The sequence below is a fragment of the Lissotriton helveticus genome, chromosome 4_1 (genome assembly GCF_964261635.1).
Source record: "Lissotriton helveticus chromosome 4_1, aLisHel1.1, whole genome shotgun sequence".
Classification (NCBI taxonomy): domain Eukaryota; kingdom Metazoa; phylum Chordata; class Amphibia; order Caudata; family Salamandridae; genus Lissotriton; species Lissotriton helveticus.
Window position 1 is genome coordinate 1300903356 of NC_136063.1, and position 17464 is coordinate 1300920819.

Below are 17464 nucleotides of genomic sequence, written 5' to 3' on the forward strand. Positions count from 1 at the left end.
ATCGCCGGCGTCGTTTAGCAGCGACGTGATTTTGGAGCGTTGGAGTTTGGCTTTCAAGGCGCTGGCTAGGAGCCGGCCGGTGCGATTGCCCCCCACGTAGTACGTGTGACGGAGGCGAAGAGCGGCAAATTCTGCCCTATCGGTGTCGAGGCTAGCCAGCTGAGCCCGGGCAGCTTTAAGTTGGCGCCAGATTCTTGGGGCGCCAGTGCGGCTGTGAACTCTCTCCAGCTCCGCGACTTTGTCCGAGAGGTCACTCCTTTTTTCTTTGCGAAGTTTGGCGTCTGCAGCTGAGATCGCTATCAGCTCTCCCCTAACAACAGCTTTCAAAGCACCCCACAAGGACGACATCGACATATCAGGGGTGTCATTAGTGGCTAAATAGTCTGAGATGCATTTATGAAGTTGGCGGGTTACCGCCGGTTTTTGTAAGAGGGTTTCGTTAAGCCTCCACGACCCCGGAGCGCGTGGCGAACTGGGTACGGTAAGCGTCAGTTCTACTGCTTGATGGTCGGAGAGGGCAGCCGGGACAATTGACACTGTGGTGACGTGGGGAATGAGGGACGATGAGCCCATGAAGTGGTCTATGCGTGCGTAAGTGTGGTGAACGTGAGAGTAGAATGTGTATTGCGTGGCAAGTGGGTGTGCGTGTCTCCAAAGGTCCGAAATGTCCCTGTCATGCAACCAAGCAGTGCCCTTCTGCGAAATCGCCCCGGTGTCACCATAACGGTGCCCCGATCTATCCTTGACTGTGTCCATGACGAGGTTAAGGTCCCCCCCTAGGAGCATGTATGTGTGGGGTGCTTGGAGTGTTTCTGAGATTGCGGATAGCAAGAAGGGTTCCTGACCTGTATTGGGGGAGTAGACGGAGCCAATCGCGTATGTGGTGTGGCCTATCAGGAAAGCGTGGGCTAGAAGGCGTCCCTTGATTTCCCGTATTTTGGCCCCTACCTTGCCTTTGAAGCGCCGCGATATGAGTATAGCCACCCCCGCCTTCTTTGATGGGAGAGAGGAGAAGAGTTGCTGTGGGAAAGCGCGGGAGCGCAGCCGGTGCCAGTCCTTGGCCAAGAGGTGGGTTTCTTGCAGCAGGCAGATGTCGGCTTCAGAATTCTCCAGGTAGGAGACGACAGCTCTGCGCTTAATCGGGTTATTGAGTCCCTTAACGTTAAGAGACAGGATTTTGAGCGTGTCAGCCATCGCCGGGGCATACAGGGGTGAATGGGCTCAGTGATGCAGGGCGCTGCACAATGGTGGAAAACATAGGCAACCTCTGGTATGTGCAAAGATCTCTTGGCGTACTGGTCTCCCCCAACAATCCCCTCCCTCCCGTGGCCACCCTAACCCCAACAGAGTGGACCAACCCAACCCCCCTCCAATATTGAACCCCCATTCCCCAACTTCCCCACCCCCTCCCAGAACAACCCCCCCAACAGAAACCGGTAAAAGTCTCGGGCCTAGTCGTGCAGGGCACAGGTCCGTAGAAAGTCAAAGAAAGGGGTACCATGGTCTCAGTCCAGTTGGCGGCTCCCCGGCCCTGACCCCAGTGAAATCATGCATGGATGGGAGAGCACCCCCGGAGTGGCCGAAGGCAAAAGGTCAATGCTCTACAGGGCAGGTGCTGTGTTATCTGCCACTTCCTGTACCGCCGCTTCTCGTTCCTGGGCGACCGTGATCGGGTCAGGTTTCGATATGTTCCACGGTGTTCTTCTCCTGCGGATCGTCTGCCAGCCGTCTCCTGTAGGGCGAGCCGGGTCCCCCTGCGACCGGGATGGAGAGGCGTCTCTGGAGGCTGAACCCTCCGGCACATCGATCCCAAGCAGGGTGCAAGTGTCGCGGAGTGATCTAAGCTGGTGGAGGGAGCCGTTCCACTTAAAAATCAGACGGAACGGGTGGCCCCAGGAGTAAGGGACCCCGGCTTCCCGCAGGAAGTTCGTCGCAGGTCTGAAGGACTTACGTTTTTGTAGGGTGATATTAGAGAGATCTTGAAAGAGGGCCACAGGGTCATCGCGAAATCTGATGGGCTGTGCTTTCCTGGCTTCTCTAAGGATGCGTTCCTTCAGGGGAAAGTCCGGGAGGAACGCTAGGATGTCCGGAGGTGGCGCAGGTGCTCTGCGCGCCATGCCTACCCTGTGCGCCCTGTCGATTCGGATCTCAAAGTCGCTTGGCTCACCCAGGATGTCTCTGAATAGGTCTTGAAGGTAGCCGGCCACGTTGTCCTTTTCAGCCTTCAACGGAACACCCCTGACCCGTATGTTATTCCGCCTGGAGCGGTTCTCTAAGTCCTCGGAGTGCGACTGTAAGTCCACCTGTTGATCCTGAAGTCGCACGATTTCCTGTTGGAGCCTCTCCACTTCCCCGCTGCGGGACCGGTCAGCGTCCTCCAGAGAGGCAACTCGCTCACCCAGGTCATCAATGTCACGACGGAGTTCGCGGTGTTCCCCCGCCATGTCCTGTTTCAGAGTCTGGAAGTCCTCTCGCAGTGTGTTGAAGAGGGAAGCTAGGAAAGCTTTTGTGATTGGAGAGGAATCTTCGTCCTGAGGCTGAGGGCTCGCGGGTGGCTTCGGGGAAGCATGTGGCTGGTTCTTGTCACCCTTCGACGCCGCTTTTTGCATGAGCTCCACAACGTTCCGGGTCCCCTTGCGACTAGAATGCGTCATGATGGCCGGAGCGGGCCGTCCGATGGTGATCGTCGGAAGCTGTCGGGTGCAGGAGAGCCTGTCGTGGGGCGCTGCAAGGGCGGCGTTCAGAGTGTGTAGTGGCCGGGGGGGTAGCACTGCGCCGAGCAGGATCGAGCCTATTAGAGGAAGAGTAACGTAGGCCCAAGAGGGGCGCTTAGGCTCTAGGCAGGAGAGCAGTGCCCCGGGAGCAGCCGGAAGAAAATCGCTTGGAGTGGATGCCGCGGAGAGATCCACTGGCAGCCCCAAAGTCTAGGTGGGGGGCTCGGTGAACGGCGGGCAAGCGACAGCAGGGAGGAGCGGGGGCACCGGATAGCGTCCAGCAAGGCCGCGCCTCCGACCCCAGCAGCCGAGGGTCACCCAGCAGAGAGTACAGGGACCCCCTGGGGGGGGAGAGTAGTCGGTAGTCCAGGTCGCTGGGTGCCACTCACCTTATGCCCCTCGTCCAGGGGTTGATATCCAAGCGAGGATGCGTTGTTGGGCAGCTCCCCTTGCCGTTGGTGTGTCTCCCCGCCTGCAGGCCAGGGGGTGAGGTCCTGGGACGTCCCCAGTGGTGGGCGGAGGACTCCGGTGGGGTCCGCAGCGTTTCGGAGGGGTCGGGGGAGCAGGCTTCAGTGCTGGAGAACGTAGGTGCTGGGGGGGCGTCGGTGAGTTGAGGGGGGCGGGTGAGCGACACCCCGCCCGTTATATGGCCCCGTGGGGGCGGCGAAGTTGGGGTTATGCCGCCACCTGGTAGGCCCACACCGGGGTCTAGATTGTCCAAGGGATCCCCCCGCCGGAGTGTGCGAGGCTCCGATGGAGCGGAGCCGTCGATCCCAGCACGCCCCCTCAGGAGGCCGCAGATGAGGCAAGGGGAGGATCAGCGGGAGCGCGTAGGACCGGGCCGGCGCTCCGTGTAGCTCAGGGTCCAGTAGGCCCGCCAGCAGATGGCGCGGTCGCGTACCTGGAGGCCCGCGCCGGGGCCTGGAGTCGTTGGTGGGCCGCAGATGGGCACGGCCGAGGCGTAGGCGCGCGGCGGAAGGGCTCTAACCTTCTTCGCCGTTGCGCTGGTGGCGGGAACAGCGGGGGCCGTGAGCCGCTAGTGTCCGGTGGTCCCTCAGTGGAGCAGGCTGTTATGGGGAGCGTGGGCGCTGTGGGTCCGTCGGGTCCGGTAGGCCCACGCCGGGGTCTGGATTCACCGGGGGCCCCCGGGCGGGACACACTGCGTCGGGGGGTCGGAGGCGCACCGTCTCACCCCGCCACCGCACGCAGCCGCCCCTCCGCGGTTCGGTGCGTGCTTCCACGGCTCTCCGGTCTGTCGGCCTGTTGCGTGCAGGCACTGCAGTGTGGCCGCGCGGCGGAAGGGCTCAAACCTTCGTCGCCATAGCGCCGTCCCCACCGGCGGCTGGAAATGCGGGTCAGCAGGCGATCGATGGCCCAGGAAGGTCCAATCGGCAGCACGCCAAGGCTGCAGAAGAATTTGAGCATGGTTCGGCCAGATTCACCAGGGGTGGCAGCTAGAAATAGTGTGCAAGTGGGGCTTTTGGGCCGGGGAGCCTCTCGGTTCACGTCTTCTCAAGCCGCCATCTTGGCCACGCCCCCGCCACTTCTGTTTTTGAGGTTTTCTTCAGGAGATCGGTCAGGGGAACAGCGATCTGGGATAAGTTGGGGATGAATCGCCTGTAGTACCCTAAAAGACCTAGAAAGGCTCGGAGTGCTTTACGGGTCTGGGGAAAAGGGATGGACTGTATGGCAGAGATTTTGTTGTTTTGGGGGCGAATAACGCCCTCTCCCAAAAGATAACCTAAATACTTCACCGTTTGTGCGGCCAGGGTAGTTTTGGAGGGATTGATGGAGAACCCAAACGAACCGAGGGAAGAGACAACTTTTTTCAAGTGATACAAATGTTGCTCCCAGTCGTCACTGTAGATGACAATATCATCCAAATACGCCCTGGCGTATCGGGAATGTGGTTGCAAAATCTGGATCATGGCTCTCTGAAAAGTGGCGGGAGCGCCATGGAGGCCACAGGGCAGTACTGTAAATTGGAATAAACCATCGGGCGTTGAGAACGCTGTTTTCTTCTTGTCCTCTTTTTTTAAGGGGATTTGCCAATATCCCTTGCAGAGGTCAAGCGTACTGATATATTTGGCTCTTCCTATGCTCTCAACCATCTTGTCTACTCGAGGAAGGGGGTATGTGTCAAAGCTTGAGATTTTGTTCACCTCGCGGAAGTCGATACAAAATCTTATCGAACCGTCCGGTTTAGGGACCAATACGATGGGTGAGTTCCAGCTGCTAACGGATGGTTCGATGATGCCCATGAGCTGCATTCGGTCTGTTTCTTCTTTGATAATGGCTCTACGGGCCTCAGGGACTCTATAGGGTCGTTGGCGTATCGTTTTACCAGGTTCTGTCGGTATGGCATGTTCAATGACAGTGGTGTGGCCGGGGAGGGAGGAGAAAACCTGTTGCAAGGGTAACAGAACGTCCCGGAGGTCTTGTTTCTGTCTCGCTGTTAAGTCTGGGTCCATACAGATTTCATATGAGTTTCCCACTAGACAGGACGGGTCGTGGTCCCTCCCATTTCTTTAGAAGATTTACATGGTAGATCTGTGTGGTTCCCCGAACGGGATCCATTTCTTCCTCATAGGTGACTGGTGTTACCTGTCGTAGTACTGAAAAAGGACCTTGCCATTGACCCAATAATTTATGGTCGGAGGACGGCATTAACAGGAGAACTAAGTCTCCGGGGTCAAAGGACCGAGCTTTCGTGCCTTTGTCATACTGGTGTTTCTGGGTTGTTTGTGCGGTTACCATGTTTAACACCACGATTTCTCGTATTTGTCCCAGATGGGTTCTGAGGTTATCAATGTACTCAGGGAGGGGTCTGGTTCGATCCGGCTCAGCCTCCCAAGCCTCTCGGGCCATGTCTAGGAGGGTTCGGGGAGGACGGCCATAGAGAAGCTCATAGGGAGAATACCCAGTGCTGCTCTGTCCCTTGCAGCGGATTGCAAATAGTGCTAAGGGTAACATTTCTTCCCACCTCTTGCTCTCAAGTGCTAACAGTTTCTTTAGTGTGGTTTTCAGTGTGGCGTTGTATCGTTCGACGAGTCCGTCTGTTTGAGGATGGTAAGCAGAGGTCCTTATTTGTTTGATGCCCAATTGTGAACACACCTATTTCATAAGAGCTGAGACGAAAGAGGTCGCTTGATCGGTTCGGATCTCTCTAGGGAAACTGTCCCTAGAGAAGATCGTGACAAGTGCTCTGGCGATGTTCTGGGCGGTGGGTTGTCGTAGGGGTATGGCTTCGGGGAAGCGGGTGGCGTAGTCGACCAGAACTAGGGCGTATCGGCACCCGCTTCGGGAAGGTAACAGGGGACCTATTATGTCCATCCCTACTCGACTGAAGGGTATGTCAATGAGGGTCAAGCGTTGAAGAGGCACTTTAGGGGGGCAATACCTGCTGTTCTTCTGGCATACAGGGCATTCCCGGCAGTATCGCTTTATTTGCTGATAGACGCCTGGCTAGTAGAACTTTTCTAGAATCGACTGCCCTGTTTTTTCATCACTGAAGTGACCTCCCAGTAAGTGGCTGTGGGCAAGGAATAACACTTTGTCACTGAAGGGCCCGGGTATTATTAACTGAGGGGACTGTCGAGGCCCGCCCTTTCTATAGAGTAGACCATTCTTTTTATAGAAATAGGGACCTACTTTTAGAGGGTCTTCATTGTCTAGAGCACGACCCCAGGCGTCCTGTAGGACGGGATCTTCCTGTTGTGCAGCACGGAATCTCTGTCCATCTCCCATGGGTGTTCTTCCAGGTGTACCGGATAGGCGGACGTATGACTCCTTTTCTCCCTTTTCTTTTGGGTTTTTGTTTTGTGGGGTCTTACAGTCGTCTCCGGGGAGGGATGGAACTGGGAAAAGGGGGCTTCCGACCACCATTTCTCTAAGGACTCCGTTGCAGAAGGATGGGAAGTCCAGAGTAGTCGCTGCCCAGAATCACCTGCTCCGGAAGGTTGGGTATGAGGCCCAGTGTTAGCAGGCTTCCACGGACGAAGGAGTGTTGAACCCGAACCCGGGCATTAGGTTGACATTTGGTATCGTCATGTACGCACTGGATGGCCACGGTACCTGTTGTCGGGCCCACCGATGTTGGCAACTCCTGAGGTCGGATGATGCTTTGCCTACATCCTGTGTCTGCGAGAGCCAGTACTGGGTGTCCCTCTATTCTCACCGGACAGTGAAATCGAGGAGGAGTAGCTTCTGGTGTGACGCAAACAAAGTTCCTGGCTAGTCCCACCTCCACAGGCTCCTCCTTCTGGGGACACATTCGGGCTATGTGACTATAGCCCCCGCAACGGTAACAATGAGGTCCCGGAGGGGGAGGTCTGGGCATAACGGGATATGGGAGAAGGGGCATGGGTTCCGGTTTCCTGGGTAGGGGAGGCCTATGGGGCCGATTGATGCTGGGGTGTTGGGTTCGGGTGAGGTGGTCGTCCTTCCCCTTCTGGAAGTCTTGAGCGCAGCTGTAGGCGCTGGCGATCTCCACCGCATTTTCCAGGGTGAGACGCGCATTTTGTCGAACCCACTTCTGGGTGGAGGGGTGAAGGGAGGCCAGAAACTGTTCCAAGTAAATCTTTGAAAGGATTTCCTCTTTGGTGGAGGTGACGGGCCTTAGCCAGCGGTTGGCCAGGTCCTTGATGCGAAATAGAGGGCCCGGGGAGTTTCCTGTGGTCCTTCTTTAGCTTGGCGGAGCTTGACCCTATAGGTCTCGTAATCGATTCCCAGACGTTCCAGGATACATCACTTGATGTCCTCGTAAGGGGTCTACCCCTGGATGTTAGCCTGTTGGTAAGCTGACTGTAGCTCACCGGTCAACAGGGGTCCCAGATACTGACCCCAGCGATCAGGGGGCCAAGAGGCTGCTTGTGCCAGTCGCTCGAAATTAGTAAAGAAATAGTCCGGGTCTTCCCCCGGCACGTATTTCTGAAGAACCACCGAAGGAAGGGAAGCAACGGGTCTTTATTGTCCTAGGACATCGGTGAGCCTTCGTATCACCTGGTCTTGGGAAACACCCTGGCCCTTCAGGACATCATGCAATTGTCCCCGGTCGTCCTCGGCCGTTTTGAGGAACTGCTCCATTAGTTTCCCCAACTGTTCTTGGGTTTCCGCCACTTGTTTTTACCGCGGCCTCCATGCTTCCGGTTATCCCCACTTCTGACACCAGTTGTGGTTGTGGGGTGGTGGCGGGCCGGAATAACAGGCGGGGAGGCCGTATATATTGGACGATGACTTCCCTTGTTTTATTGATTTACACAGTATTTTTACGATTGGTAACGTTGAAAACAAGGAGGATGCAGGAAGGGAAGGGTCTCCGGGTTTTCGGTCGACTTGAGCCGGGCGGTGGGGTCCTTGCTCTGGGTGGTTCCCGGTGTGGTCCTCGGAGGTATAGGAAATGAGAGAAAAAAGAGGGCTGTTAGTCCACCTGACCGGGACTTGGTCGAGTCCTTCTACCAACACCTGGGGTGTGCGGGAGGTTAAAGAGACTGTGAGGGAGTAAGGGAATCAGGTATTGGTTGGGAGGCGTAAACAAAGTACAGGTGTGTTGGGGAGGGTAGGTGAAGGGATAATTACTACAGTGACCGTGTGACCCAATTCTGCTGTACAATGACTATGTACAGTGCGTAAAGCGAACCCAGAAGTGAGGGTGATTTGGTTTCAGAGGCTTATGTACAGAACTATTTACATGACTATTTACTATCCCATGTGATGATAGAGGAGAAAGGGTACTCACATGCCCCGCCGCAACTCTTCCGCGAGTTGCGGCCGCTCTCCAGCCACCTCCAGGGGACTCCACCAGTCCTCGCTCCAAACGTCCTCGTCTTCTCCTTCGGTCGCCTTCGCGGGTTCTCCGTCCTCTGCCACTCCTTCGGGCGCCTTCTCAGGTTCTCTGCACGCTGTCTCCTGCCACGAGTCCGCCGCATTGAACGCTCTTCTCTCCTTACTTCCTGCTTTTCCGTGTTCCGGCTCCAGGGCGTGGGCTGGCCTTCCGGGTTCACGGGAGAACACTTCCGGTTTTCCATCCTTTCCGATTGGATACTGTAAGAGGGGAGGAGGCCAGGCTGTCAGAGGTTTCTCAGTGTCGGGCCCCGAGGCCAGGGATCTTATCGTAGGATGCCGTTTCCGGGAGGTAGGGGACGGCGCCCTTTCACAGTTAAGCAGTCCATAAAGGAGGTAGCAATCAATAGTGGAAAGCACAGTGGGAGATATGGACAGCTAGTCAAATGGCATCTTGCCTCTTTCTGTACCTGTGCTACATCACTTCCACTGCATCCCAAAGCAGTGACGACCCATTCCTCAGCACTCAAATTGGAATCCACATGACCTGCACAGCACCTTGCTCCTCTCACACTGATCTTAGCTGCATTACAGCCCTCACTCTTAGTAATGCACTACCCACTCAGTACTCAACATCACTTACACTTCACCCATATCGTCCAATTTGCACCCAACAGGACTTAAAAAATCTTTTTGGCATTTATAATCTTTCTCAAAAAAACTCAAGTGCAGTTTACCCACAGCACCTTAATCACTTAGGATTTTTTCAGTACAGCCTCATTCACTCACACAATACCTTTGTGTACTCTCATTGCACCCACTTTAAAAAAAATGTATTGCATTTATTTAGTACTATAGAAATGCAAACACGCACCGGCCAGAATCTGCCAAAGTCACTGGTAGCTATAAGACAGTGCCAAATGTACCTGGTCGGGCAACGGCAGTAACTGGGGAGAGGTAGGGCTGGGTAATGAGGCGGAGTACAGAGACAAGGAACAAAGAACCATGGCTCACAACGAATAACAAAGGGACGCGTCTTAGTGTGCCAAAACAGGGAGTAAGTGCAAAATAAGAGGCCTATATAGTGGTTTGCATCACTCTAGCACCATGCAACGTGGTGCAAGAGCAACATAAATCTTAAGTCAGATTTATGAAGCCACCCAAGGACACTTTCCGTGGCCCTGTGTGGCTCAGTAAATCTGGAGTAACACAACGCACCTCAAATTGCAAAGGGTAGTAGTGTTTACAATTCACATTCGTCAGTATACCTGTATTTGTAGTGGGTGTAGTATGTATAATACAATTGCTTGTGAGACTGAATGGTGCTTATTAGGCCATATACACCTTACTACCCAAGGTGTGATATTACATACTGGATCGTATGAGCCAGAATGCATACAAATATTGAAAAATTAAACCAATGGACCCAGACAGTGTGAACATAAGTATACGGTCCAAATACTAAGAACTTCTTTTTGCAACAGTTGTACAGTTTATTATTTTGTGTGAAATCAAAAAGTTCCACTATTTTTTTCTTCAGACAGCAGCCAACATGTGTTTTGCCACACCTTGACATTTTCAAGGCTGTAAAAGTTATTTTAAACAAAAATAGAGTAATGTTACAATATGTCATTTCTTTAAAACTAGTAAACAGAAGAAAGAGAAATTTAAAGTAGCAAGCTGCTAATGAAGAAAAATGAAGAAAAGGGACAAGCAAGGTCAAAGGAGTTCTGTCACCAATTTTCGAGTGTTTTAAATAGTATATGGTCCAAGTGGTAGAAGTAAGAGAATCTGCTACTTACGTTAAGACCAATTGTGTAGCAACATAGAGCCTCCAGAAGCCCGAGTGAAAACCCAGAATGAGGAACAAGTGAGTCAAGATATCTGCAGAAATTGTTAAGCTCAGTGAAAAAGAGGATCTGAAAACAGACCCAATGTTTAGGAAAGGACCAATCTCAATATAGTAGACATCAAAAAGCACACTCCAAATAATAAAATCAAAAAGCGGTTGGTTGGTATCTGCAGCACAACCTCTAAGATTGTTAGTTCTTCTGATAAGAGAAAACAAGAATAGAATTGTTAAGATGAAAATGATAATGTAGATCAATTGGTTACCTAAAAGACGATGACTATTTAGACCTTGTAAAACTCAAACTCACATCAAATCAACCGTGGTGAACTGGCAAGACGGTTAGACAAATATGGCAAGAAGTCGCAGCTAAGAGTTGTTGAATCAACTCACTATAAGAGAAACAGGAGATTCTAAGGACAAATGTGACCAACATATATTAGTGTCTTTGATGGGAATATAGGTGTCTGCTGTACTATCGCTATACTATAAATGTTCCAAACATTGCAGTATGTAAACATTTAAAACGGGAAACATCCTTTACAACGCAACTTTTACCACGCAGTGCCTTTACGACGCAACTTTTACAGCGCAAACCATTACAACGCATTGCGCTGGGTGGCACTCTATGATAGGGAATAGGTTTAATGTACTATCCAACACCTTCCCTACTATCCACGGGGACTGGAGTTGGAATAGTAAATTAAACAGTTCACTCTCCAGCGCCCCAAAGCACAATGCGTTGTAAAGACATGCATTGTAAAAACCGCGTTGTAAAGGCATGCGATGTAAAAGCATGCGTTGTAATGTCATACATCCCTACAGATCAAACTCACATGGAGTTAAAAGGTGCTGTGCTGAGCTGTGCTGAGTGAGCTGTAAAGCAGTACATTCTCATTATAATAAAGAAACCTGTATTATAGTTTGAAAGTAAACAAGAACAATGCACCTTTAAATCTATAAAATTATATATAAGAATGTAGAAAAAATAGAAAAGTCAAAGAATTTACCACTGGAGAAATAGAAGGTAAAAATGTCTCCAAGCCGTAGCGCAAAAACGTGTGAAAATGCAGTGGGTTAACCAACTATACATGGAAAACAGTTTGAAAGAAGGCATTACTATAACCGATACGCTCAAGTTCCGAAAAAATTATATACTTATCATACAGGTCTTACTGAGATAGGTTGTTCTAGGTCTGTTAACAAACGGTGGAGTTCATAGTAAGCTTCAATCTATAACAGATATAGGTAAAAAACATACATGAGAGTACTGCAATTAGCAATGAGAAATGGCAAAGTGCATAATGTGACTAGATGTCTCCTTAAGTCCCTCTGATCCAAATTGGTCAAGATATCAAAATAACTGGTAACCATTCAATCAATCAAGTAATCAAGCAAATAATCTTTAGTTTGTTTCAGATATTAAAACCATGAAAGCACATGTTAAAATATAACAATATAATAATAACATTTGATAAAAAAACAATACTCACAGGGATCAGCTAGCATTTAAATAATAACTTGTATCAGTGGAAATGCAAAGATTCAGTGGCTCCAACGTCACTCATAATATAATTGTAAATACTGAAATACAGACTTATGTATGAGAGGGACCCGTCAGTGAAAAGTTCAACTGTAATTGGCAAGAAAAACATTGCCATATCGCTACATCTAAACACCAACTGTGGATGCAGAATATTCCTACTGGAAAAAGTGGAATAAATCCAGAGGGTATACCTAAAATAGATTGTAATATCCATTAGATCTGATACAACGAAAGCACAGTAAATTAAAGCATCATGGCCTACTAATTAAATATCGAGTGGAATAAAAGATCTTCTTAACAAATTGGAAGATTTTGAGTGGTTAGATGAATTTAAATGTGTAACTTTGGATGTAAGCTTGCTGTATACTTGTATTCCTTTGGACAAAGGAATGACAGCTTTTGTCTTTCCCCTTTCTAATAGAGATGCCATACTGTATGAACATACACTGATGGTCGTGTACCTGACCTGACTAGTCTTAGAGCACAACATTTTTCAACATAATGGCAACTGGTACCGGCCAGCATCGGTTGATGAAATTGTATGAAAATGTATAAGTTGGAATCTTTAAAAAACAACATGTACGGACAGCATGTCCGCCAGAAAGTACACAACAAATTTTGTATTGGGTATGATACATCATCATATGGACTGGCAATGACACATAGTTGGGCACTTTTATTTGATACCGGAATGACAGCACATACAATCTACATTTCACACATCAGATGCATGACAAAGAGATTGAATTTCTAGACGTGAAACTTTACACAGATGGCAAAAACAAATGTTCACAACCATTCAGAAAACCTACGGCTTCTAACTCTATTTGACATACCACACGTTCACACCTTAGCACACAGATCAATGCTATTCCCCTGGGGGAAATGACACGTTTGAGACGCAACTGCAGTGATGATAAGATCTTTCTGCAGGAATTACTAATACTTGAAGATCGCTTTTTACAGAGGGGACATTTTGACAAAACTTTGCTGCATACCAGAAATAAAATCATGCCCAAATAAAGACATTTTATTTTTACATGATTTTATTTCTAGTATGTAACTTCTTTTGGTAGACATAAGAAGAGTGAAACAGAAACAACAGAAACTAACTCTGATTACCCAATATTGTACACAGAGCCATGACATCACCGAAGTGCTGAACAGACATAGGCATCTCTTAAGACTAGATCCTGTATTGTCTAAATTTATTTCACAGACACCAAATATCATCCATAGTAGGGGCATCACATTGCATAATATTCTTTGTCCTAGTATCATCACACCTACTACTCAAAGACAAGGGAGAACCTGGCTTCCTGAAAGACCTAAATGTTTCTTTAAGTGCATGCAAAGCAAAGTCTGTCAATTTTTGGCTGACAAAACCACTAGCTTTCAATGCAATACCTTTAGCAGACATCACAAAGAACAGTTCAGGAACAGTAATACTAAATTTATTGTTTATTGCATTTTATGCAAATGTGGGCCTAATTTTGTTGGCAGCACTATCAGATTACTTAAGGAACACATCCAAGAACATGTAAGAGCAATCAGAAATAACCTTTTTAACTATCCACTTGCTACACACTATAACACAGCTCACTGAACTTCAGAAATCATGAACATTAAATTCCATGAGATAGCCCACGACAAATACAATTGCAGATATGGTGACAAAATACTTCCCCTTAGAAGAATGGAGACTAAATGGATAACCAGATTGTGGGCAGTAGATCATGGTCTAAATTTAGACAGGGAACTCCATGTGTTTCTTAATTTGGTGGGATGGTATTAATGTGTAATCTAATGTGAACTTGAATTTGAAGTTGCACTAGGGTTGTTAAGTCTACCGCATACATTCTTTAAAACCCACGAGAACCCAGTCCCCTTACCTCACTTACTTCTTTGCACACCACACATTATCCTTTTCTGGTGTGCTGTTAGAACAGCCATTTTTCATGAGTGAGCCCTCTGGTGATTAGCGGGGCACCAGTCTTAAATGGGCCCCGCAACCCGGGCCAGCAGAGGACGCACCCCCGGTGCGCCGAAAGAATGCCGAAGGCACGCTGGTCTGCACTCATCCGTGCCTGGATCGTGACCAACACCAGCCATGCTGCTCGATCACGAACAGGTACCTCATTGTCATCCGCATTTCTAAGACCTTTAAATAATACCTTGCAAAACTGTAATATCAGCCTCTCACCTGGGAAAAAAAGGCCTTCCTAGCATGTGGCACTTGCAAATCTATACTTGGGACCTCCCCATATCCCATATCCCCTAATGGGTCACGACAAGAACATTTAGAGCTGGCCTTATCAATGCATGCTCGATGAGCAAACACACGAGGAAATACATTACTTAATCCTAGATTTGAAATTAGATTCTCTCTTCATCATGGAAAAATGGCTCAAGGAATGGTGCAATTCGGACATTGCCCTTACTCTTATTCCGAGTTACACCTTGCATAGATAAGACAGAACTGAAGCCTGTGGTGATGGATTGCAATTATTTTTCGGCATTCCTACCAATGCAACACCTTTGATAAGATATCCTGAATGGGGTAGAAAACCTCAGCTTTTGTTTTAAGCTTAGCCCCTCACTTTCTATTGCAGGAATACTGATGTATCTCCCCCCCAGGCCCTTGTGCCAATTTCGTAGCAACTTTTGAAAAAGCGCTAGCCCCCCTAGCCCTTCGCTACTTGAATTTCACAATTCTAGGAGAATTTCATCTCCACCTTGATTATAGTAACAACCCAGAAGTAATCAACTTCACAGAGACTTTAAATACCATTGGGGTCCACCTACTGGTGACACCACCTACCCACCTGGGAGGATACACTCAGGATGGCATCTGCTCTGTCCTGTTAAATCTCACAGTTGGGCCCCCATCCAGCAAACGTGGTCAGACCATATGTTTATCCCATTCACCTTCCCCACTCTGACAAGTCAGTCTCTCCACCCTCCTTCAGCTCTGCCCTATCAATCTATACATAAATAGACTACTCTGTTAAAGGATTCTGAGCTGATCAAACTTACTTTGGCTACCACCCCCACCAAATCGGGTTACATAACAACCAACACCACAATGTTCAAAATCTGGATTTTGCAAATCCTTAACAAACTAGCACCAGTAACTTCCAAAAAGAAGAATCAGAGATCCCAGCCATCAGCTCCATGTTACACCTAGACCTTAGGAGTCCAACACTGCCTCTACAAACAACATGAGCATATAATGTGGAAGACTTAATTAGTTTAGACAAATTTAAAAAATCAATCATATGCAGATTCAATTAGCTAAGAAGGCATATTTCACAAAGTAGATTAAGGAAGCCAAAAAAAAGAACCTAATCTCAATCACTAAATCATTCCTACAACTAGAGATATTCCTCCTTAACAAATCCTCTGTAATCAAATCTCTGAGTTCTTCGAAGAAAACTGTTGGAACATTCAACAAGAGTTTAATGTGACTCCTGCTGACAATACAGGTACCAGAGGTAGACCCCTCAAAGACGGAACTCTCATTACAATTTTTTCAGAGGATTGGCCTAGAACAATCGTGACAAGCAATTTCTCCTGTAAATCAGGCTCTCCATTTGACTCATGCCCCCCTTCCATCCTTCATAAAATAGTGGATGAAGTAAATCCATCAATCAATGAAATTGTCAATACCTCTCCGACCACCTCAGAAGTTTCAACTGACTGCAAAGCTGTGGCAATTAAACCACTACAAAAAAAATCTCTAAATCCAACAACCCTTCCCAGCCTTTGCCCTATCTCCCTATTTCCATTACTAGGGTAATTCATTGAAAGACTGGTAAATAACCAGTTGATGACATTCCTCAAAAAACCCAACATCCTCCACCCGAGACACTCAGGTTTCCATCCCCAGCATTCTACAGAATCAGTCCTACTGGAAGTGGCGGATATTCTCAAATTATCATTAGACACAGGCAAGAAAGCAGTATTGATTTTATTAGATACCATTTCACATAATATCCTTCTACAGCGTATCTAAAACTGTGGCATTACTCATCTTTCCTTAGCCTGGGTAAAATATTTTCTCTCAGACCCCAGTCAAACGGAGGCTCTAGGACCCTTCCTATCACCACAAAAAAACATAATCTCAGTGATACCACGGGGCTCCTCTACTACCCCAGCACTGTTCATCATATAAACGGCCATACTCATCAAGGTAATCTCTTCTTTTGGCATTAAATCTATATCATATGCAGATGACACACAGCTTATCCTGGAAATGGGCAAAGCATCCATAAGCTCAGAGTAAAACTTCAAACATTTTCTATTTGAGGTAATTCAGTGGATGCAACCCAATCACTTCAAATGCAGCACAGAAAAAAACAGGATCATGCTTTTAGGTAAGGCAATGCCATCGACCTGATAACATGGTGGCCAGATTCCGTACCCCCGCCACCAAACACTGTCATGGTAGTAAAACATCTAGGGGTAAAATGTGATGTTGCTCCATCCTTTAAGCCACCAGCTCATGCAGTGGCAAGCACATGTTTCAACTTGATAAAATCACAAAAAAATGTCTTTGATTATCTTTCACTTGCAGCTAGAAAGAAAGTTGCTGTTGCACTAATTACTTCCAGGCTGGACTAGTGTAACAGTCTTAATGCAGGCACAACCAGACAAACTCTTTAAAAATTGCAGGTAGTGCAGCATGCAGCAGCTAGGCTCGTGCTGAAACTACCACATCGCTCCTCTGCCTCTGTTGCCCTCAATGCCCTACCTTGGCTCCCTATAAAACAAGAGAGTTTTATTTAGAATTCTCATGCTCACTTTCAGAGCATACAGATTAATGCGTCCCTAATTTGTAGCCTCCATATTCAATTCCCAACCCCCTCACACACCTTGGGATCCTCCCCAGCTAATCTCCTTAAACCTTCCACATTTAGGTGTAAACCAAAGGAGGGAAATACTTTGCAGTCTTCGGAACAAAGGCTTGGAATCATCTTCCTAAAAAGATGAGATTTATTGACTCTGAACACCTGTTTAAAGAAAATCTTAAAACTTGGATATTTTCATCTACTGACTCAATGTGCCAGGTACTTATTTGATAAGGTCAGTACCCTTTCTCCACCCTGGTGTTGCGAAGTATTGCCCTTACCCGCACATTGCCAAGATGCTCTTAAGGGAGTGAAAGTCGCACTCTACAATTATTCAATTCAATTCAATTTGTTCTCTCCATTAGCTTCTCTGATTTTCTGCACTTCTTTCACCAATTCTATTTGTGTGTTTTATTGATGACTAGTTCTGCAATGTACACTTGTAATGACGTTGTTTATGTAATATGGTCGTATGTACTTGTTCTCTTCACTTTTCTGTCCATTAGCTTCGCTCTTTACCATTTGACTTCCAACAGAATTTGATGAATTTCACCTTGTTTTGTTATGCTGCTTGCTCACATGGTAGGATACGTATCCACCGTTTAACCTTTTGAATTTGTAATATGTTTTATATGTGATAACGATGCATACCAAATGTATTCATATCTACTGCTTTTCTTCACTTCTTTCGCCAACTCTATTCTCCATCTTCTCTACTCATCCA